The sequence below is a fragment of the Chenopodium quinoa genome, unplaced genomic scaffold, assembly GCF_001683475.1.
Source record: "Chenopodium quinoa cultivar QQ74 unplaced genomic scaffold, ASM168347v1, whole genome shotgun sequence".
In the NCBI taxonomy this organism is placed as follows: Eukaryota; Viridiplantae; Streptophyta; class Magnoliopsida; order Caryophyllales; family Amaranthaceae; genus Chenopodium; species Chenopodium quinoa.
In genome coordinates, this window is record NW_018744143.1 from 445,856 (window position 1) to 466,699 (window position 20,844).

Consider the following 20,844-nt stretch of genomic DNA (forward strand, 5'->3'; position numbering starts at 1 on the left):
TTTACATTGAGGTTTTCTCTCTCTACATCTTTTCTTTCATCCTCTTACCCCTAACAATGACAAAACAAGAGTGTTGTTGATGATTAGGTGACTCGAATCTTGCAGCTTTCCTCTGCCCGACCAGGCATGCTATGCCCTGGCAGACCAGGCGGAGAGGATATGTGTGCAATGTATCTTGCAATCCCCACTGCCCGATCGGGCATGCCATGCCCTGGCAGACCGGGCGGCCATGCCCTGGCAAACAGAGCGGTGAGGGTAGGTAGTGCAAAATGTCTCGTATTGGATGTTGCTTCGCGCGCCCGATCAGGCATGCCATGCCCGGTCTGACCGGGCGGAAGAAGACTTCGATAGAGATACGGATTTTGCGGTTTTTTAGAGTTATCTTATTTTATCTTGTAGCCCAAGTATCTTTTAATTAGGGATTAATATAAAAACTTCCTGATATTAGTGTTAGGGTTACGAGAGACAGAGAGAGAGCCATTCATGAGAAAGACTTCATTCATCTTTGTAATTCTTTGCAGTTTATAGTGAAATCTTTGATCTCGGTGCCCGTGGACGTAGCTATCACATTGATACTGAACCACGTTAATTCTTGGTGTTGTTCTTATTGTTTGCATTGAATTTCTTTGTTGTTTTCTTTATTGTTTTCGATCTTTGCTTCCGCTGCCGCACAACAATTGGTATCAGAGCCAGGTTCAATCCTTAGAGAGTTTTTTTAGGGTAACAATGGCAGGAGATTCAACAATAAGAATTGAGAAGTTTATCGGGAAAAATAGTTTCGGGCTATGGCAAATTAAGATGAAGGCTCTGTTAAAACAGCAACAGATATGGTGTCCGTTGGCTCCAAAGAGTACTACTTCGGGGTCAAGAGACTGACTTGTAATTAGAAGTTATGGAAGAGAAGGCTCAATCTACCATATTACTTAGTCTTGATGATCACATCATCACAGAGGTTGCTGATTAGGGAACGACGGCTGAATTGTGGATGAAGCTGGAGTCATTGTACATGACTAAGTCGTTGACCAACAAATTATTACTGAAGCAGCGGTTGTTTAGCCTCCGAATGCAGTCAGGTACTCCCTTAAGCGAACATCTAGAAAAACTTAACTCTATTTTACTTGATTTGCGTAATTTAGATGTTAAAATTGATGATGAGGATGCTGCGTTAAATTTACTTGTGTCTCTACCGTCTAGCTTTGAGAATTGTGTAGAGTCCTTTGTTGTTGGTAAAAGGCTCACTGACCTTAGAAGAAGTGAAGGCAGCACTTCATACTTGGGAACTTCGTCAGAAAGCTATAGGTGATAATGAGGATAATGGTAGAGGGTTGTTTGTTAAGTCCGGGAAGTCTAAAAAGAAAAAGGGGTTTAACAAGGGGAATAATGTTGGGTCGGGTGCTGGAAATGGCATGGATGGATCTAGTAAAACTGCTACTAAGACCTGTTATTACTGTAAAGAACCGGGTCACTATAGGGCTAATTGCCCAGTGAGGAAAAACAAGCCCCAAGCTGCTGTAGTCGAAGAAAAACCGAAAGAGAGTTATAATTCAGAGGAAGACTTAGCATTAGTCAGTTCTGCTAGGTCTAGGGATTTGTCTAATAACTAGGTTCTAGATTCGGGGTGTTCGTTCCATATGAGTCCACGTCGAGATTGGTTTGTTACATATGAGCCTCGCAATGGGGGGTACGGTTATAGTTGGTAACAATGCTCCTTGTAAGGTCATAGGTATTGGGTCCATGAGTTTAAGGACTGTTGATGGACGGAGGTTAACTTTGACTAGGGTGCGGCGTGTTCCTGCTTTAGGAAAGAATCTGATTTCATTGGGTACCCTGGATGATTTGGGGTACAATGGTGTGTTCGGATGGGAAGTTGTGTATTACAGAGGTTCTGAGTTGGTACTTAAGGGTATCAAGAGGAACACCCTCTATGTCTTTGAGGGTGTTACACTGTCTAGTTTTGCAGTTTGTGCATCGGTATCTCACCAAGAGATGACTAAGATTTGGCACATGAGGCTTGGTCATATGGGGAAGAAGGGGATACAGCTATTGTCTAAGAGGGGTCTTCTATCCAGAGTCAAGGTTGCCAACCTTGAATTTTGTGCATTGTGTGTTTGGTAAGAAACACAGGTCAAAGTTCTGCAAGGGTGCTCACATTACTGATGTTGTGCTCGATTACATCCATTCAGATTACTGGGGTCCATCTAGAGTTGAAGGTATGGGAGGTTACCACTATTTTGTGTCATTTTTTGATGACAAGTCCCGATACACATGGCTTAGGTTGCTTAAGTGAAAGGATGAGGCCTTCAAAGCTTTCAAGCAATGGAAAGCTTTGGTGGAAAATCGACAAGGAAAGAAGATAAAGAAGCTACGAACGGATAATGGGCTAGAGTTTTGCAAAGACGAGTTTAATCAGTTATGTGCAGATGAGGGTATAGGTCAGCATCATACCGTCAGGAAGACACCACAGAAGAATGGTGTTGCAGAACGGGTTAATCAGACACTGCTAGAGAGAGTTCGATGCATGCTCTCTAATGCAGGTCTTGGGAGGAGGTACTGGAGTGAAGCTATGCTGACAGCTTGTTATGTCATTAATAGGGGTCCTCATTCGGGAATTGACTTCAAGATTTATTTTGAAATCTGGAGTGGTATGTTGCCTAATTTTTCAAATTTGAAGATTTTTGGTTGTGTTGCTTATTATCATGTTAGTGAGGGTAAGCTGGATCCACGAGCCAAGAAGGGGTGTTTTGTTGGGTACGGGGATGGTGTGAAGGGGTTTAGGATCTATTCACCTTCGGAGGGTCGGGTCATCCTTAGTAGCGAAGTTACTTTCGATGAGAACACCATGTATTCAACTAAAAGTACGGAGACTTCTGATTTGGGAAGGGAAGGGGAGAACTTATTACAGACAGATAGGGTGCTTGAGGTACATCAGTCTACCATTGCTAATTTACCTCGGGTACAATATATTGATGATGATGCTGATGTTCTAGTGCCAGGTACTCCTGAACCTGAGATTACTCCAACTCATTCTAACTCTAGGGAGGAGGTGGAGCAATCTAATCGGGGGTCATCTAGTCAACCTGACACCATTCTTGAGATGCCTAAACGAGTTATCAAGAAGCTTGTTAGGTTGATTGAAGAGATGGAGGGAAGGACTTGCTGTGTAGATGAGTTGACAGGTTATGCATTGAGTGTAGCTGATGATGTAGAGTCATTTGAACCTGCCACATATAAACAAGCAATTAGTTGTAGTGAGTTGGCGCAATGGCTTGCTGCAATGGGTGAAAAGATGAAGTCTCTTTACAAGAACAGAGTGTGGGAACTAGTAAAGGTACCGGAAGGGAGGAAGCTTGTGGGATGTAAGTGGATTTACAAGAAGAAAGAAGGGTTATAAGAAACTGAGCAAGTGTGTTTTAAGGCTAGACTAGTTGCTAAGGGGTTCAGTCAGGTAGAAGGGGTTGACTTTGTGGAGATATTCTCACTTGTGGTTCAACACACTTCTATCTGTGTGTTATTGTCAATTGTAGCACACTTTGATCTTGAGCTGGAGCAGCTGGATGTTAAATCGACTTTCCTCCATGGAGATTTGGAGGAGGAGATTCTGATGAAGCAGCCCGAGGGATTCGAGGTTCCTGGAAAGGAACACTATGTCTGCAGATTGCTAAAGTCATTGTATGGACTTAAGCAATCCCCACGACAGTGGTACAAGAGGTTTGTTTCTTTTATGGTTTTTCATGGTTTTGATAGGAATTCATATGATTGCTGTGTGTATCATAGTAAGCTGGAAAATGGTTTCATGATTTATCTATTGTTATATGTTGATGACATGCTAGTTGCCACAAAGAATAAATCTGATATTGCTAGACTAAAGGAGATGCTTAACTCGGAGTTTGACATGAAAGACTTAGGTGCAGCTAGGAAGATTTTGGGTATGGAGATCTACCGAGATCGAGCTAGAGGTAAGCTTTTCTTGACTCAGAAAATCTACATTGAAAAGATTTTGTCTTGTTTTGTGATGGAAAAATCAAAACCTATAAGTACGCCAACTACTGTAAGCTGTAAGTTGTCTTTGTCTATGTCACCTCAAACAAAGGAGGAGTTGTCTTATATGTCTAGAGTTCCATATGCCAACACGGTTGGCTATTTGATGTATGCTATGGTCTGCACTAGGCCGGATATTGCGCATGTTGTTAGTGTTGTAAGCAGGTTTATGGCTCGACCTAGAAGGGAACACTAGCAGGGGGTGAAAAGGATTTTTCACTATTTGAGAGGGACAGCTGATATTGGTCTTGTGTTTGGGAATGGTAAGGAGTTCTTGGTGACTGGGTATAGTGATTCTGATTATGCAGCTGATGTGGATACCAGGAGGTCCGTGACAGGGTATGTGTCACTTTGGGTGGTTCTGTGGTTAGTTGGAAGTCCACATTGCAGTCTTCGGTTAGGTTGTCTACTACTGAAGCTGAGTACATGGCTTTAACTTATGCAGATCAGGAGTCTATTTGGCTCAAAGGCCTTGCAGGTGAACTGGGTATTGCACAGGATTTTGCTACGGTGTATTGTGATATTCTAAGTGGCATTTGCTTTGCTAGAGATCAAGTGTACCATGATCGGACCAAGCAAATTGATGTCAGGTATCATTTCTTACGTACTGACAAGAGGATTAAGGGGAAGAAGATTGGGACTGCTGATAACCCGACTAATTTCTTCACTAAGCCTGTTCCATTTAGTAAGTTTAAACATTGTTTGGACTTGCTAAATATTGATTACTACGTGATGTAGTTGGCCCTTAGGGGCGGTGTTAGGGAGCTCCTGGTGTAGGCATGTTGGCTTTAAGGTGGAGCTTGCCCGGGGCTTGTGATGCAGGTGGAGCATTATGAGTTGTTATACTTGGAGACGAGTATGTGATGGGTCTTGGTTGGAGGCTTATGGGGATGGGTCTTGGTTGGAGACTTATCGGGATGTATGGCTTATGCATATGCTTCGCATCGGGTTAGGCTTGAGATGTTTTTTCACTATGTGTTGATGGGATCGTTTTTGCTGACTACGAGTTCTCGTCAAGGTGGAGATTGTTGATGATTAGGTGACTCGAATCTTGCAGCTTTCCTCTGCCCGACCGGGCAGAGAGGATATGTGTGCAATGTATCTTGCAATCCCCACTGCCCGATCGGGCATGCCATGCCCTGGCAGACCGGGTGGCCATGCCCTGGCAGACAGGGCGGTGAGGGTAGGTAGTGCAAAATGTCTCGTATTGGATGTTGCTTCACGCCCCCGACCGGGCATGCCATGCCCGGTCTGACCGGGCGGAAGAAGACTTCGATAGAGATACGGATTTTGCGGTTTTTTAGAGTTATCTTATTTTATCTTGTAGCCCAAGTATCTTTTAATTAGGGATTAATATAAAAACTTCCTGATATAAGTGCTAGGGTTACGAGAGACAGAGAGAGAGCCATTCTTGAGAAAGACTTCATTCATCTTTGTAATTCTTTGCAGTTTATAGTGAAATCTTTGATCTCGGTGCCCGTGGACGTAGCTATCACATTGATAGTGAACCACATTAATTAATATCTCGGTGCCCGTGGAGGTAGCTATTCTTGGTGTTGTTCTTATTGTTTGCATTGAATTTCTTTGTTGTTTTCTTTATTGTTTTCGATCTTTGCTTCTGCTATCGCACAACAAGTGTATATAGTGCATGAGTAAAAGGAAGATCAACGGCTAAGATTACATCCTGAGCGAAATAAAAGAAATTGCATCGCTGAAATAGGCGCAGCTGGTTCAACCGAACCTACCCTGAGTTCAGTCGAACCAATTCCAATAATATAATTCCAAAACTCATAATTCATAACCAATTCCAATAACTCAATAACTTGATAAAACGATTTATAAAACCAATTCCTCTTTTAAAAACCAATTCTTCTTTTGAAAACCAATTCGTCACCCAAGTGTGCACACCTTCCAAGCTAGTCTGCTACTATTTCAAGGCTATTCTTGAGGAAAGACTCGGTCATACAAAGTTCAAAATATTATCTACCAAATCCGCATAGTGGGATTATTATCAATATGCTTGTAAAGCTTTAATAAAAATTCAATAAATCCTTTTCCAATTTCAAAATTCAACATAATTCAAAACTCCTTTTATTTGCTTTCAAAATCAAACCTTTTTAAAACATGATAAATAATTTTATTCAAAACATGATATTAAATCAATTCTCCAATTTATTTATAAAAACCATTTTTTTCAAAAACTCTTTTAAAACGATCCAACATACTTTTAAAAAAAAAAAAAACTCCTTTAAACATAATAATTTCAAACCATTCAAAACATGATATAAAATCAATCCTCTAATTTAAAACCAATTTTTAAAACATACTTTATTGCATAAATCATAATTTAATTCAATTTAATTTAATCATCATAAAAATCATGTAAAACATGCTTATTCAATCCAATCAATTTCAAAGGTATCTAGTCACCTAAACATACCTTGATTCCAAATATTAATCAACACTTCGCACTTTCAAAGTTCAATCACGAATACACCTTGCAATTAACATAACCATAAGGTTATTACAACATCTTTAGACATAAACCCAAATCTAGTATGCATGGACTATAACTCTTTTAAAAATAATACTTTAATATAAAATTATAGTTTTGAAATAGGTATTTATATTTTAGAAAACTAACCATGAAGAAAATAAAGGAATAGGATTAAATAGAATTGAATTTGCGTTGGAAAGAATAGACAAAACTTGCAAAGGCCATAACTCCTTTTATATAACTTTGAAATGGGTGATTCTTGAGCCTAACCTCAAGTATTTTCCGAGAGGAACAATTTTTTGTGAAATGGAAAAATCCCAACACTGACCAGAAGTGCCCGAAAATTGCCTCCAAAGAAATACGGGCTGATTTTCATTTAGAAAAGAGGAGAAGAAAAGTAGGAAAAGGTTGAGGGAAAAGAAGAATAAGAGAGAAGAAGAGAATTGGGTTTTTTGGTGTGAATAATATGAGAGGTATGAGGGGGTATTTATAGGCTAGCTCATGCAAGAATTATGGTAGGAGAATGTAGGAATATTATGGTAAATTAGTTTAAGAAAATTACTTGGAGAAGAGAGCTAGAGAATTATGGAAAGTCAAGGTTATGGTGATTAAGTAATGAAGAAATAAGGTAAGAATGTAGTCATGAAATATTAAATGGTAAATGGCTTTGCTTGGGGAATAATCAAGAATGATTTAAGGTAGGGAAATAAGATGATCAAATATTTAGGAGATGGAAAATAAGAATTGAGGAAAATAATAGAATTGAGGAAGATAATTAAAATACAAAAATAATTTTGCTCAAAATACAATATAGTGGCCGAAAATTTGAGCTTTCCTAAGCTCATATTTTCGGACCTCCCTTTAAATATTTAGGCAATTATTTTGCTAGTTTTTAAGGAATGGAAATGATTGTGTAAATAATATATTTTGTAGAAAATATTAAATTAGAAAAATACCAATTATTCACTAAATAATTTAACTAAGAAAATCAGATTTACTACACTTTAGAAAATCCGAAAATCATAGCTAATTAATTCGGAATTTTCGGCCTTCATAATTAAATAATAAAATATAATTTTGCTTAATTAAATATCCAAAATATATATAAATAATCCGGTTTTTAAAATAAAATAAATGGATAATAAATCTTATCCAAAATCCAAAATAATAATTGAGTTTTAAAATGTTTTTGGCGCCAAAATTCAAATATCATTTTAGCTCCAAAATTCAATAGTAAAATAAATTACTAAAATACCCTTTTTAGAATATTAATCAATTAATTAATTAGAAAATACGTTTCAAAAATACGGGGTATTACAGAGCACTTCTCTTCTGATGGTTTAAATCCCGCCTTCCATTGCTACATCGCAAGGAAAGCCCCATTCATGAACCATGGCCCGCCATTTAGAATTCAATCTGCATCCGCTTTGTTTTCGAATTTTAAGATGAAGAACCCCTTTCCAATTGGAAAAGAGTAAACCTTGCCCATAGGTTTCCACACTCTTTGAAGGCCTTGAACAAAGTAACCCGTGGAGAAGGATTTACCAGATGCCTTCGAGATGATAACATTTGTCCATGGTGAGCATAAGGTAGAATATTCCTCAGGAGAAATGGCAACGAAGACATCATTGACTTCGTCAAAAGGAGGCGGGGGTGTAGTAGCAAGGAAGGTTTAAAGGGGGGATTTCTATTTGGCGAGTGGGTGATTTGTAAGGCTTCTTTGAAGGACTAATTTGGATTGGGTGTGTTTTTGGACGAGTTGGTAGTAGAAGAGTGGTTGTTTAACAGAGGTGGTGGAGCTGGGGGTGGTGGATCGGGTGGCTTTTTGGCGAGGGTTGTGGACTCTCTCTCACTAACTTTCTCTCTCATCACTCTTCATTGGTTCTCATGTATAAATTACATACTCAACAACGTTTGCGATTCTTGTAGTTGGCCTCACTTAATTTCAACTTATTTTGGACTTCCTCAATGCTAAAGGGGGTATACTGTTGAGTCCCTTAGGTTTTGAATGATGGTTTTGAATGATGACAAACAGCTATGGGAAACAGGTTTTAATAAGTGTTGAAAACAGTTGGTTGGAACCAGCTATAATAGAACACTGTTTCCCTAGATAAGTTATTGATTATATGAGTTATCTATTGAACTAACTTATCTATATACAGGAAACAGTTAGATGATAAATGTGCTATGTACTGGTGGGGAACCAGTATGAACCGTTTCCTTGACTGCTATGCGGAAAAGCAGTCACATACTCTTTATTGTGCATTAACCATGTTACATGTGCAGTAGTTGAGTTGATTCCAAGACTTGGAGCATAGAAGTCTTTCGAAGATATTTCGAAGAAAGATTGTTTGCTCATAATAGAAGTATTCAAGGAAGATTCAAGTCTTGAAGATTACATGAAGAAAAGACGATTTATGCTTTAATATGTTATCTAGGTTTTCATGTAATATGCTCCGTAGTATGCTTGCATGTTTGGGTTATATAAGTGCTTAAAAGTATATTGAAGTATGATATGAAATCTGGTACAAAGTTGGAACAGGTTTCATAACATGTTTCAATTCAGGGAACCAGGTCGGGGAACCAGGTTCACTGTATTCGAGCTGCCGTTTTGGAAAAAGATTTTACAAAAAGATTTTTTCGAAAAGATTATTTTGAAAATATTTTGTGCAGCTGGAAATAAGATGAAATATTCTTGGTTACCTAAAAACTAGGAGTATTTATCTTAATTGATTCTATCTTTGTGATTAAATCAAATAAGATAAAAACTTTCCTAAAATTACATTATATCTTATTCTCTAAGATTGTGTGATTTAAGGAAACTAGGTTTTAGGAATCTAAGCTTATATAAACTCATCTTATTTCACATATTTCGTGTGCCTCTCCAGAAATTAAAAGAGCAATTATTTGAGAGCATATACTTAAGCACTAATCCCATTCATCAAGTCATATACAAGAGCATTCTAGTACTTAAACTTTTTCTCTTAATTAGCTTCGTAGAAGTGAGATCAAAGGGGAGTTCTTGATTCTTGTATTGAGTCTTTAACAAAGGGGTTAAAGGCTGGGTGAGTGTTTGTGAGTTCAAACACATTGGGCTTACGAGTGTAAGTCGAGAGCACACTCGGAGTAGAGTGTGGGGTTTGCTGGTTCCCGGAGTAGGGAACAGCAGAGTGTTCTTTGTCTTTGTTTTTCGGAGTAGATTAATAAAGAACTTAGGATAGGAGGACGTAGGCCTGAGTTGGCTGAACCTCGTTAAATTTGTTGTGTTCTTTATTGCTTTATTTTATTTCGTTAAATTTGTTGTCTTCTTTATTGCTTATTTATATTCCGCTGCGTACGGGAACCAGCACAACTGGTTCCTCACACATAATCCGAAAAGAAGCAAAATTAGCCAACGATTACTTAACACTCAATTCACCCCCCCCCCTCTTGAGTGCCCATTGAACCTTCAATTGGTATCAGAGCCTAAGCTTCTCGAAAGAGTAACATCTAGAGAAGTTAAGAATGAGTACTCAAGAATTAAGTGCAATCGGTTATGACAACAAGTCACCCAAGTTTAATGGAAATAATTATGCTTGGTGGAAGAACAGGATCCAGAATGTTATCATGGGTATTGATTATGAATGCTGGCTCGTAGTTAAAAATGGTCCTAATATCATTCTCAAGACAGATGCTGAGGGGAACCAGGTTCCCAAGAAAGATAGCGAATTGGTCACTGCTGATTACAAGTTGCTGGAGAAGAATGCTAAGGCAATGTCAATACTACAACAAGCAATAGGTGAGACCGAAACAAATCGTATCTCTGGCTGTAGTAGTGCTAAGGAGATATGGGACACCCTTGAACTTGCGTTTGAGGGAACCAGCGAGGTAAAACGGTCTAAAATTGATTTAATCATGTCTAAATATGAATTGTTTGCCATGAATAAAAATGAAAAAATCAATGACTGCTTTCGTAGGTTTATGACTATTGTAAATGATCTTAGATCTCTTGGTAAAAATTTATCTGACGAGGATCTTGTGAGAAAATTATTGCGTAGTTTAACAGATGCATGGACAGCCAAGGTAACAGCAGTATACGAAGCAAAGGATCTGTCTACCTTGTCTCTGGAACAGCTGATTGGTTCCCTTATGACTCATGAGATGCTGATTGACTCTAAGTCTGAGAAGGAACCAGCAAGAGGCATGGCGCTTAAGGGAACAGTAGAAGATGATGAAGATGAAATTAGCATGATTGCAAAAAGATTTGAGAGATCTCTTCGAGATCAAAGAAAGAATTTCAAAGGTAAGCATTTTAAAAACTATAAAAAATCTAACTCTAATTCTTCTTCTACAGGATGTTTCAAGTGTGGAGAAAAAGGACATCTTACTCGAGATTGTCCTAAGTGGAATGACAAACAGTCTAAATCCGGAGATAAACAAGCATACAAGAATGCCATGATAGCTTCCATGTGGGGAGACTCTGACTCAGGGTCAGATGAAGAAGAAGGATCACCCAACTCAGATGTTTGCCTAACTGCCTTTACAAACATCAAGGAAAACAGCACTGGTCCAGGAACCAGAGGGGGAACCAGTACATTCAACAAATGCTTTATGGCAAAGAAGGATGTGCTACATGAACGCAAGGTAAGCTTAGAGCAAATTAGAGAAGATATGCATGAATATGATAGAGAAAATATGCTTGCTTGTATTGATTCCTTACTAGATGAATGCTATAAACTAAGTGAAACATACATAACTTGCAAAAGAGAATTAAAAGAAAAACGTGGTGAATGTAATATTGCTATTGCTAGTTGTGATCATCTAGAAGGAGTCTGTTATGAACTAAAAAATCAAGTAGCAGAACTAGAGGTTGAATTGGACAAGTGTAAAGTGGAACTAGAAAAGGAAAGATCGTTTGAACCAATTGATGGTGAAGAGGATCTGACCTCCTGGTTCCCTAGAGACTTATCAACCACTAGTGATACTCTTGATTTTTCAGTAGCTATAAGTAAAGCAAATTCGTGTACTAGAACTTCCTTGTTGAAGGCCTTTGAAACATTGGCTTACAACCTGGAAAACTCTCACAAGGAAATTGCTTCACTTAAAGCTGCACAGTTCACTGTTTCCCCTACAGGTACCAGTGTAGATGTCAGTAATACGATTGATAAGTATGAAAGTAATATTTGTGATTTGCATGCGGAAATCAATCAACTGAAAAAGGACAAGCAACCAGTGGTTGTTGACATGTCTATTGACTCTATGGTTTCAAAGCTTAATCTACAATTCGAAGCTTTAAAAAGTAACTTTGATTTTCTTAAAGAGAAAAACGAATTGTTAACTAAAACACTTGAAACCAGAGAAAAAGAACTTAATGATAGTCATAGACATGTGGACAAATTATTGAATGCTCAAGAATCCTTAAATTACCTGACTTCTTCAAAAGGAAACAGAGGAAAAGTTGGTCTTGGTTATACTAGACAGAGAACCAGGACTAACTGGTCTCCCAGAGAAACCACCTGGATCAAAGAATATCAACGAGGCAAGTATGTCATGACTAAAGAGATGCATGTGTGTTTTCATTGTGGTAAAAATGGACATAAGATATATGAATGTCCAGCTAAGAAAATTAGTGCTAATAAGAACAGCAAGGGTGTAAAATATGTGTGGAGAAGAAAGGATCAACAAGATGTTAATGTTGTTGAAAAGGGACCCAAGTATGTTTGGGTTCCTAAAACTAATGTTTGATTTGCTCTTGCAGGCTAGAGTGAAGGGAGATACCTATTGGTATTTGGACAGTGGTTGCTCAAGACACATGTCCGGGGATAAAGATCAATTCCTTTCACTAGTGGCCTTTGATGGAGGAAGTGTCACCTTTGGGGATAACAGCAAGGGAACCATCACTGGTTTAGGTAAGGTTGGTAAGACACTTTCTAACGCAATAGATGATGTTTATTATGTTGAAGGCTTGCAACATAATCTCTTGAGTATTTCTCAATTATGTGACAAAGGTAATATAGTTGAGTTTCAAGCCAACCTATGTCACATAGTTAACTCACAAACAGGAGAACTTGTATGTGAGGGAACCAGGAAGCATGATGTTTACATTACCTTCTTAGATAAAATCCCTCAAGACAAGTCCATCTGTTTGAGAGCTGTTTCTGACAATAATCAATGGATTTGGCATAAGAGGTTTGGACATGCTAGCCTAACACTTCTAAACAAACTTAAAACACGTGACTTAGTTGTAGGCCTTCCTAACATTAAGTATGAAGCTGATAAAGTTTGTTCTGATTGTGTAAGGGGGAAACAGGTCAAAAATTCTTTTAAGTCTAAAACTGTTTTGAGTACCAGCAGACCCTTCGAACTTGTACACATTGATTTGTGTGGTCCCATGAGAGTACAAAGTCGAAGAGGTCATAGATATGTCTGTGTTATGGTTGATGATTATTCCAGGTACACTTGGGTAATGATGTTACACACAAAGGATGAAACGTTTGAAGAATGGGTAACATTGGTGAAACAAGTGGAGAACCAGCTCACCCACAAGCTGGTCTCGGTAAGATCAGACCATGGTACTGAATTTGAAAATGCTAACTTTATTGATTATTGTAGGGAACATGGAGTTAATCACAACTTCTCAGCCCCTAGAACACCTCAACAAAATGGTGTTGTAGAAAGGAAGAATAGAACTCTTGAGGAGATGGCGAGGACGATGCTCATTGAGAGTGGTCTCCCAAAGAGTTTTTGGGGAGAAGCTGTTGACACTGCTTGCTATATATTGAATAGAGGTCTCATTAGACCAAAGTTAAATAAGACTCCCTATGAACTTCTTAAAGGTCGAAAGCCCAACATCACATACTTTTGTGTCTTTGGATGTAAATGCTATGTGCATAATAATGGGAAGGACCAGCTTGATAAATTTGATCCTAGAAGTGATGAGGGAATCTTCCTTGGATACTCTTCTCACAGCAAAGCATATAGAGTCTTTAATAAAAGGACTCTTCGTGTTGAGGAGAGTGTCCATGTCATTTTTGATGAATTTAACATGTCTTCTGAGATTGCGCAGGTACAACCTGATGAGGTGATTGGATTGATGGATTTCACGGGGAACCAGTATACTGGTCCCACGGATGAAGTGCAAGCAGATCTAGGCCTACCAAATACTCCACCAGATGATAATGATGAAGTGCCTAGAGAAGAAAATGAAGATAATGAGAACTCTGAAGGGGAACCAAGTCCTGATGGTTCCTCAAATAATAGACAGGTAATGAGTTCAGGGGAACAGAAGAAGGTACCACCCCTGAACCTGAGGTAAGTAATGATAGAGGAAACAGCATGAATGTGAATCCTCCTGGCTCCTCAGAAGAAGGAGAGATCCATGAACATGCTGGTTCCCAACTTAATGAGAAAGCACGAAACAGTCTTAATTTTAAAAGTTATAGATATCAATCTTCTCATCCCACTGATCAAATAATTAGTGATATAAATAAGGGGATTCAAACGAGAACAAATGTTTTTCAAAACTTTTGTGCTTTCTATTCTTTCCTGTCTAATGTAGAGCCTACTGACTATAAAATGGCATTGACTGATCCTGATTGGGTACTAGCTATGCAAGATGAGTTAAATCAGTTTCAGAGGAACCAGGTTTGGCACCTGGTTCCCCGTCCCAAGGAAAGATCAGTCATTGGCACTAGATGGGTCTTTAGAAACAAGTTAGATGACCTTGGTACTATAGTCAGAAACAAAGCAAGGCTAGTGGTGCAAGGGTACAATCAACAAGAAGGAATTGACTATGATGAGACGTTTGCACCAGTAGCTAGGCTAGAGGCTATTAGGATTTTAATTGCTTATGCTGCTCACATGAATTTTAAGCTGTTTCAGATGGATGTAAAGACTGCCTTCCTCAATGGATATTTAAAGGAAGAAGTATATGTGGAGCAGCCACCTGGTTTTGAAGATGCACTGTTCCCCCAACATGTGTACAAGTTGGACAAAGCATTATATGGGTTGAAACAAGCTCCGAGGGCTTGGTATGAAAGATTGTCCAATTTCTTGATGGCAAATGATTACAAGAGGGGAACAGTAGACAAGACCTTGTTCATAAGAACCAGGGGGAAACACTTGATTGTAGTACAAATTTATGTTGATGATATTTTATTTGGTGCTACTAATCAGGTTTTATGTGATGAATTTGCTAATCTTATGCAGAGTGAATTTGAAATGAGCATGATGGGAGAACTAGGATTCTTCCTAGGGCTGCAGATTAAGCAAATGGATGATGGAATAATGATCCATCAACAAAAGTACTTAAAAGAGCTGCTGAAAAAATTCGGCATGGAGAACAGCAAAGCTTATGATACACCTGTTCCCCCATCTACAAAATTAGATGCTGATCTTAAGGGAAAAAATGTTGAAGCTACGCTTTATAGAGGAATGATTGGTTCTCTACTTTACCTAACAGCTAGTAGACCTGACATTGTGTTTTCTGTTGGTTTGTGTGCTAGGTTTCAAAGCAATCCAAAGGAATCTCACTTGAAGGCTGTTAGAAGGATACTTAGGTATCTTGTAGGAACAGCAAATCTGGGATTGTGGTACCCCAAAGGCAGTACCATTGATCTTATTGGATACACAGATGCAGATTATGCTGGTTGATAGAAAGAGCACATCAGGTATGGCACACTTTCTTGGCTCTTGTCTAATTTCATGGGGTTCTAAAAAGCAAAATTCAGTGGCCCTATCCACAGCAGAGTCAGAATATATAGCTGCAGCTTCATGCTGTTTCCAGCTACTGTGGATAAGGAACCAGCTGAAAGATTTTGGTGTTATTTATAAAAGTGTTCCTATTTTCTGTGATAACACTAGTGCAATCAATATTTCAAAGAATCCTGTGCAACACTCCAAGACAAAACACATTGAAATAAGACACCATTTTTTAAGAGACAATGTGGAAAAAGGATTGGTGGAGATGTTGTTTTGTAAAAGTGAAGATCAAATTGCTGATATCTTCACAAAGCCTTTGTGTAGAGAGTCTTTTTGTAGGTTAAGAGTACTTTTAGGTCTAGTTAGACTTTAGGTATTGGCTTCAATTACTTCCTTCAATGATTGGTTAGAATGGTATTCTCTTGTATAGTGTGTGTACATACTTATGTTGATATCTTTCAAGTGGTGTGTAGATGGTTCAAAATCTCAAAAGGATTGAGAATCATTGTTGTAAGAAACAGGTGAAATCAGGCTGAATTGCCAGAAACAGCGTGACATGGTTCTATACAGGTACCAGCAAAGGGAAACAGCAGACCAGCTCTGATATGTCATCCGATAATATCTTTTATTTTCGGAAGATTACTATAAGATATTTCCTTTTGGAAGGAATTTATCTTATTTCAGTTATTTAATCCCATATAAAAGGCAAACATATCATATGCCTTATTTATAGTTGGTTGAGATAATTATGGTAAAAGATAATTACCAAATTTTTGATTTCAATTTAAAAATATCCTTTACAGTTGCTTTTTATTGGCTCAACTAACTCTTTTCTTTCCTTCTTCTCTCTTTGTGCTTCATTGTTAAAAATATACACTAACCCTTTGTGCAGATCATCAATCATCATCACTCGAAATTCTCTTTCTCTCTCTCGTATGCTTTAAATTCATCATTGTTCATTTGGTTACTGTTCACTCAAGGAACCAGCTCAGTCTCAGGGGGAACATCAGAAGGAAGCATAAATGTCCTTAAGCCCGAAGTTGGAGGAAATTCAGAAAAGTCAGAGTGAAAAGGATGAAATAGAGGTTGTTGGTTATTATGAGGAGACACCCACTGCTAAGACCATGGTACGAAGTAGAGTAACTCAATTAAAGAAGTTCACTGAGAAGGTGCAGGAGGAACAGTCCATTGACGCTGTTCCAGGAACCAAGAGAAAAAGGGTACCAGCAAGAACCTCTTTGCTTGATTGATGTGATGCTAGTTTTGCACTCGTTATGCAACAAGGAGAACAGTTTTGCACTCGTTATGCAACAAGGAGAACATTCTGAATCAGTACATATCTCTCATGATTTATAAAAAAAAAAAAAAAAAAAAAAAAAAAAAAAAAAAAAGAGGAACCAGCAGGTCAGGAAGTGGTTTTGAAACAGATTGGGGAATCACAAGAATATGCTTAGTAATATAATGATTTTGGCAGAGCATGGTGACAAAGATGAAGAGGAATCAGATGATAATACAGAAGATGTTGCAAAGTTTGAGGAGGAGGAAGGGAACGAGAATGATGATGAGGAGTGATGCTGTTTCTGTTCTTGTTTCCTCACCCTCATGTTTATTCTAAAATAACTGATTTTGTTGGTCTGTCTACTTCTCTCCATTCCATGAACTTTCTTTTTGGATGGATTTGGGCTTCTTTGGTTGAACTTTGTTGGCTTGTATGAACTACTAACTCTGCTATGGTATGAACTGTTTGACTAATCTCTTTTTGCAGCATAATGCTTGAATGGTGGTTGATGCCATTGTATGGATAAGCACATTAACTTGTGCACATTGCTTTTACTTGTGGATACTTTTTAATGATGCCAAAAGGGGGAAGTAGTCTGAAGTTGAAGCCTAAGGTTTAGCTAGTTTAGATTGAGTCTCAGTTTGAGTCTTTTTATTTCGTATTTTCTATTTTCTGTTTAGGGAACCAGTTGGCCTAACTGACTTGTTCCAAAGAGTCTTGAGTCCTTGAAGTTTTTGACGGATTTCCTTTTGAGCATGTCCACAGGTTCAGGAACTTCAAAAGTTTGTCATCATCAAAAAGGGGGAATTTGTTGAGTCCCTTAGGTTTTGAATGATGGTTTTGAATGATGACAAACAACTATGGGAAACAGGTTTTAATAAGTGTTGAAAACAGTTGGTTGGAACCAGCTATAATAGAACACTGTTTCCCTAGATAAGTTATTGATTATATGAGTTATCTATTGAACTAACTTATCTATATACAGGAAACAGTTAGATGATAAATGTGCTATGTACTGGTGGGGAACCAGTATGAACCGTTTCCTTGACTGCTATGCGGAAAAGCAGTCACATACTCTTTATTGTGCATTAACCATGTTACATGTGCAGTAGTTGAGTTGATTCCAAGACTTGGAGCATAGAAGTCTTTCGAAGATATTTCGAAGAAAGATTGTTTGCTCATAATAGAAGTATTCAAGGAAGATTCAAGTCTTGAAGATTACATGAAGAAAAGACGATTTATGCTTTAATATGTTATCTAGGTTTTCATGTAATATGCTCCGTAGTATGCTTGCATGTTTGGGTTATATAAGTGCTTAAAAGTATATTGAAGTATGATATGAAATCTGGTACAAAGTTGGAACAGGTTTCATAACATGTTTCAATTCAGGGAACCAGGTCGGGGAACCAGGTTCACTGTATTCGAGCTGCCGTTTTGGAAAAAGATTTTACAAAAAGATTTTTTCGAAAAGATTATTTTGAAAATATTTTGTGCAGCTGGAAATAAGATGAAATATTCTTGGTTACCTAAAAACTAGGAGTATTTATCTTAATTGATTCTATCTTTGTGATTAAATCAAATAAGATAAAAACTTTCCTAAAATTACATTATATCTTATTCTCTAAGATTGTGTGATTTAAGGAAACTAGGTTTTAGGAATCTAAGCTTATATAAACTCATCTTATTTCACATATTTCGTGTGCCTCTCCAGAAATTAAAAGAGCAATTATTTGAGAGCATATACTTAAGCACTAATCCCATTCATCAAGTCATATACAAGAGCATTCTAGTACTTAAACTTTTTCTCTTAATTAGCTTCGTAGAAGTGAGATCAAAGGGGAGTTCTTGATTCTTGTATTGAGTCTTTAACAAAGGGGTTAAAGGCTGGGTGAGTGTTTGTGAGTTCAAACACATTGGGCTTACGAGTGTAAGTCGAGAGCACACTCGGAGTAGAGTGTGGGGTTTGCTGGTTCCCGGAGTAGGGAACAGCAGAGTGTTCTTTGTCTTTGTTTTTCGGAGTAGATTAATAAAGAACTTAGGATAGGAGGACGTAGGCCTGAGTTGGCTGAACCTCGTTAAATTTGTTGTGTTCTTTATTGCTTTATTTTATTTCGTTAAATTTGTTGTCTTCTTTATTGCTTATTTATATTCCGCTGCGTACGGGAACCAGCACAACTGGTTCCTCACACATAATCCGAAAAGAAGCAAAATTAGCCAACGATTACTTAACACTCAATTCACCCCCCCCCTCTTGAGTGCCCATTGAACCTTCATATACCAAGAACAATTTCCGGAATCCAATAACATTTTAAACTTTATTTCATTCTCCTTTTGCCAATAAGTGTTGAATCCTAGATCCTCAATGTCCATATCTCCTGCAAAGCTTTTGCAAGCATCAGCAATAGGCCGGTAACCAGTACACCTACAGAGGTTTCTGACAATTGCTTTTTCTGCCTCAACAACCTTAAGATTTGAAACCCGGGTGAGGATTCTTCCCTATCACTCTTTTCAGCATTGAAAAGAGCCGAGAAAAGAGAAACGCACATTCCAGGCGTACTATAGCCACACTGAGAGGCATGGAATCTAGCAAATCTTTGGTGTATAGAATGAAAACCTTCATTTTGACTTCCAAGGCCTCAGTTGTGGTAGTGGAACAACCATGTATACTGCAAAGAAGTGTAAGGCATGAATTAATCGTATAATCTTCCACCTTATCGTGTACGGGATCATATATGGATAGCAGTATAATACAAGCCCCTCAGCCACCTGAAAGTAATTGACATTGAATAATCATGTCACAAACAAACTTTAACAAAAAAAAAAGAATCATGTCGCAAAGATTCAAAACAATTACATGAGGAAATTCGAGGCCTGCAATAATAAGCACCATTTTTGACGATGTATAACCTGATTAGAAATCCATTTGACAGAATTCAAATTGATTTCCAACAATCCATTCCTTCTACACATGGAAATCATTTAAACACCCTCCGTCCCACTAGAATTGCCCCGATTGACCCGAATAATGGTCAAATGGGGCAATTCTAGTGGGATGAAGCAAATATGTCTTTTCTATCAAATATATGTTCTTGTAAAACACCTACTAAAGTCATATATGATGAAAATGATACAAAATTTTTTCAATTAGCTAAAGCAGAATATCTAGATTTCAATTCTCATACTCAGTAAATTAAAATTGTGACAGAAGAATAAACTTTAACTCATTTTCATTTTGATTTTTAGACTTCAATTTATTTATTTTTCTTTTCATACTTCATCTGTACTTCAACATAAATGCTGCAAGCAACTAAAAATAACACCTAAAAATTCGGGAAAAAAAATATATACTCCTAACAACACACACCTATTGACTTACTCACTCACAAATAATCCTTGTCTATTTACAAATCGACCCATAATTTATTCCTACAAACCACAATATAAATCGAGTATCATAATTTACAAAGTCCCAAATTCCATGCAAATAGCTCCTACCATAGTAAATTAGTAACATAAATTATACTCCCTCCGTCCCCAAAAGAATGACCCTTATGTGCAAAATTCACGGGTATTAAGAAAATGAAAACGATAGTAATAAAAGTACATTGAAAAGTGAAATTCACATTAGATTTGCAAAAAGTAGAAAGAGAAAGTAATAAAAATATAAGAAAAAACAAAATTTATATGGGGAAACTAACTTTGCACAGATATTGTTGCAAATTACAGAGTATTTTAATGTAAATGGGATGATCATTTTGGGAATAAATTTAAGTCATTAGGGTCATTCTTTTGGGGACGGAGGGAGTATGAAATAATAACTCACACCCATTATTAATTTCTGATATTGATCCATTTCACACACATGAATAATAACCGCCTGTGTAAATCGGCCGTGTTTTGATATATATAAAATTTAAAGGAAATTGAAGAGAAGTAAAAATTAACTAACCTCCTCCACACCCAAGCTTGACACTTTTAAAACGAGTTCGAGTTCGCAAAACCTCAATCAAAGTAGTAAAATGGATGAATAGTTGAACACTAGTGGGTATCTCAAATCTCTCACCATTAACAACAAGCAATAAATTACCAACTTCAATTTTCATATTGATCAAAATTCATATTGATCCATAAATCACAAAAATAAAAGCTAAGTACCATTTCTCTCAAAAGACTGTTGCAATCTTCGGTGAAGCCTGAGATGAAACACCAATTTCATCATAACAAAATTACTGTAAATCGATGCAATTTTTTGCAAATCTTTAACCACAATTTGAATTTAAATTATAACCCCTCCATTAATTTTGTTCATCCCATTTGGAAGCTTTGCACTATTTATTAAATGAGAGAATCT

General features: G+C 37.6%; 1 pseudogene; it reads right to left on the reverse strand.

Moving 5' to 3' along the window:
• LOC110693287 overlaps positions 1–20,596 on the reverse strand; it is a 31,990-nt pseudogene extending 11,394 nt beyond the window's left edge.
• Between the last annotated feature and the right edge of the window lie 248 nt (positions 20,597–20,844).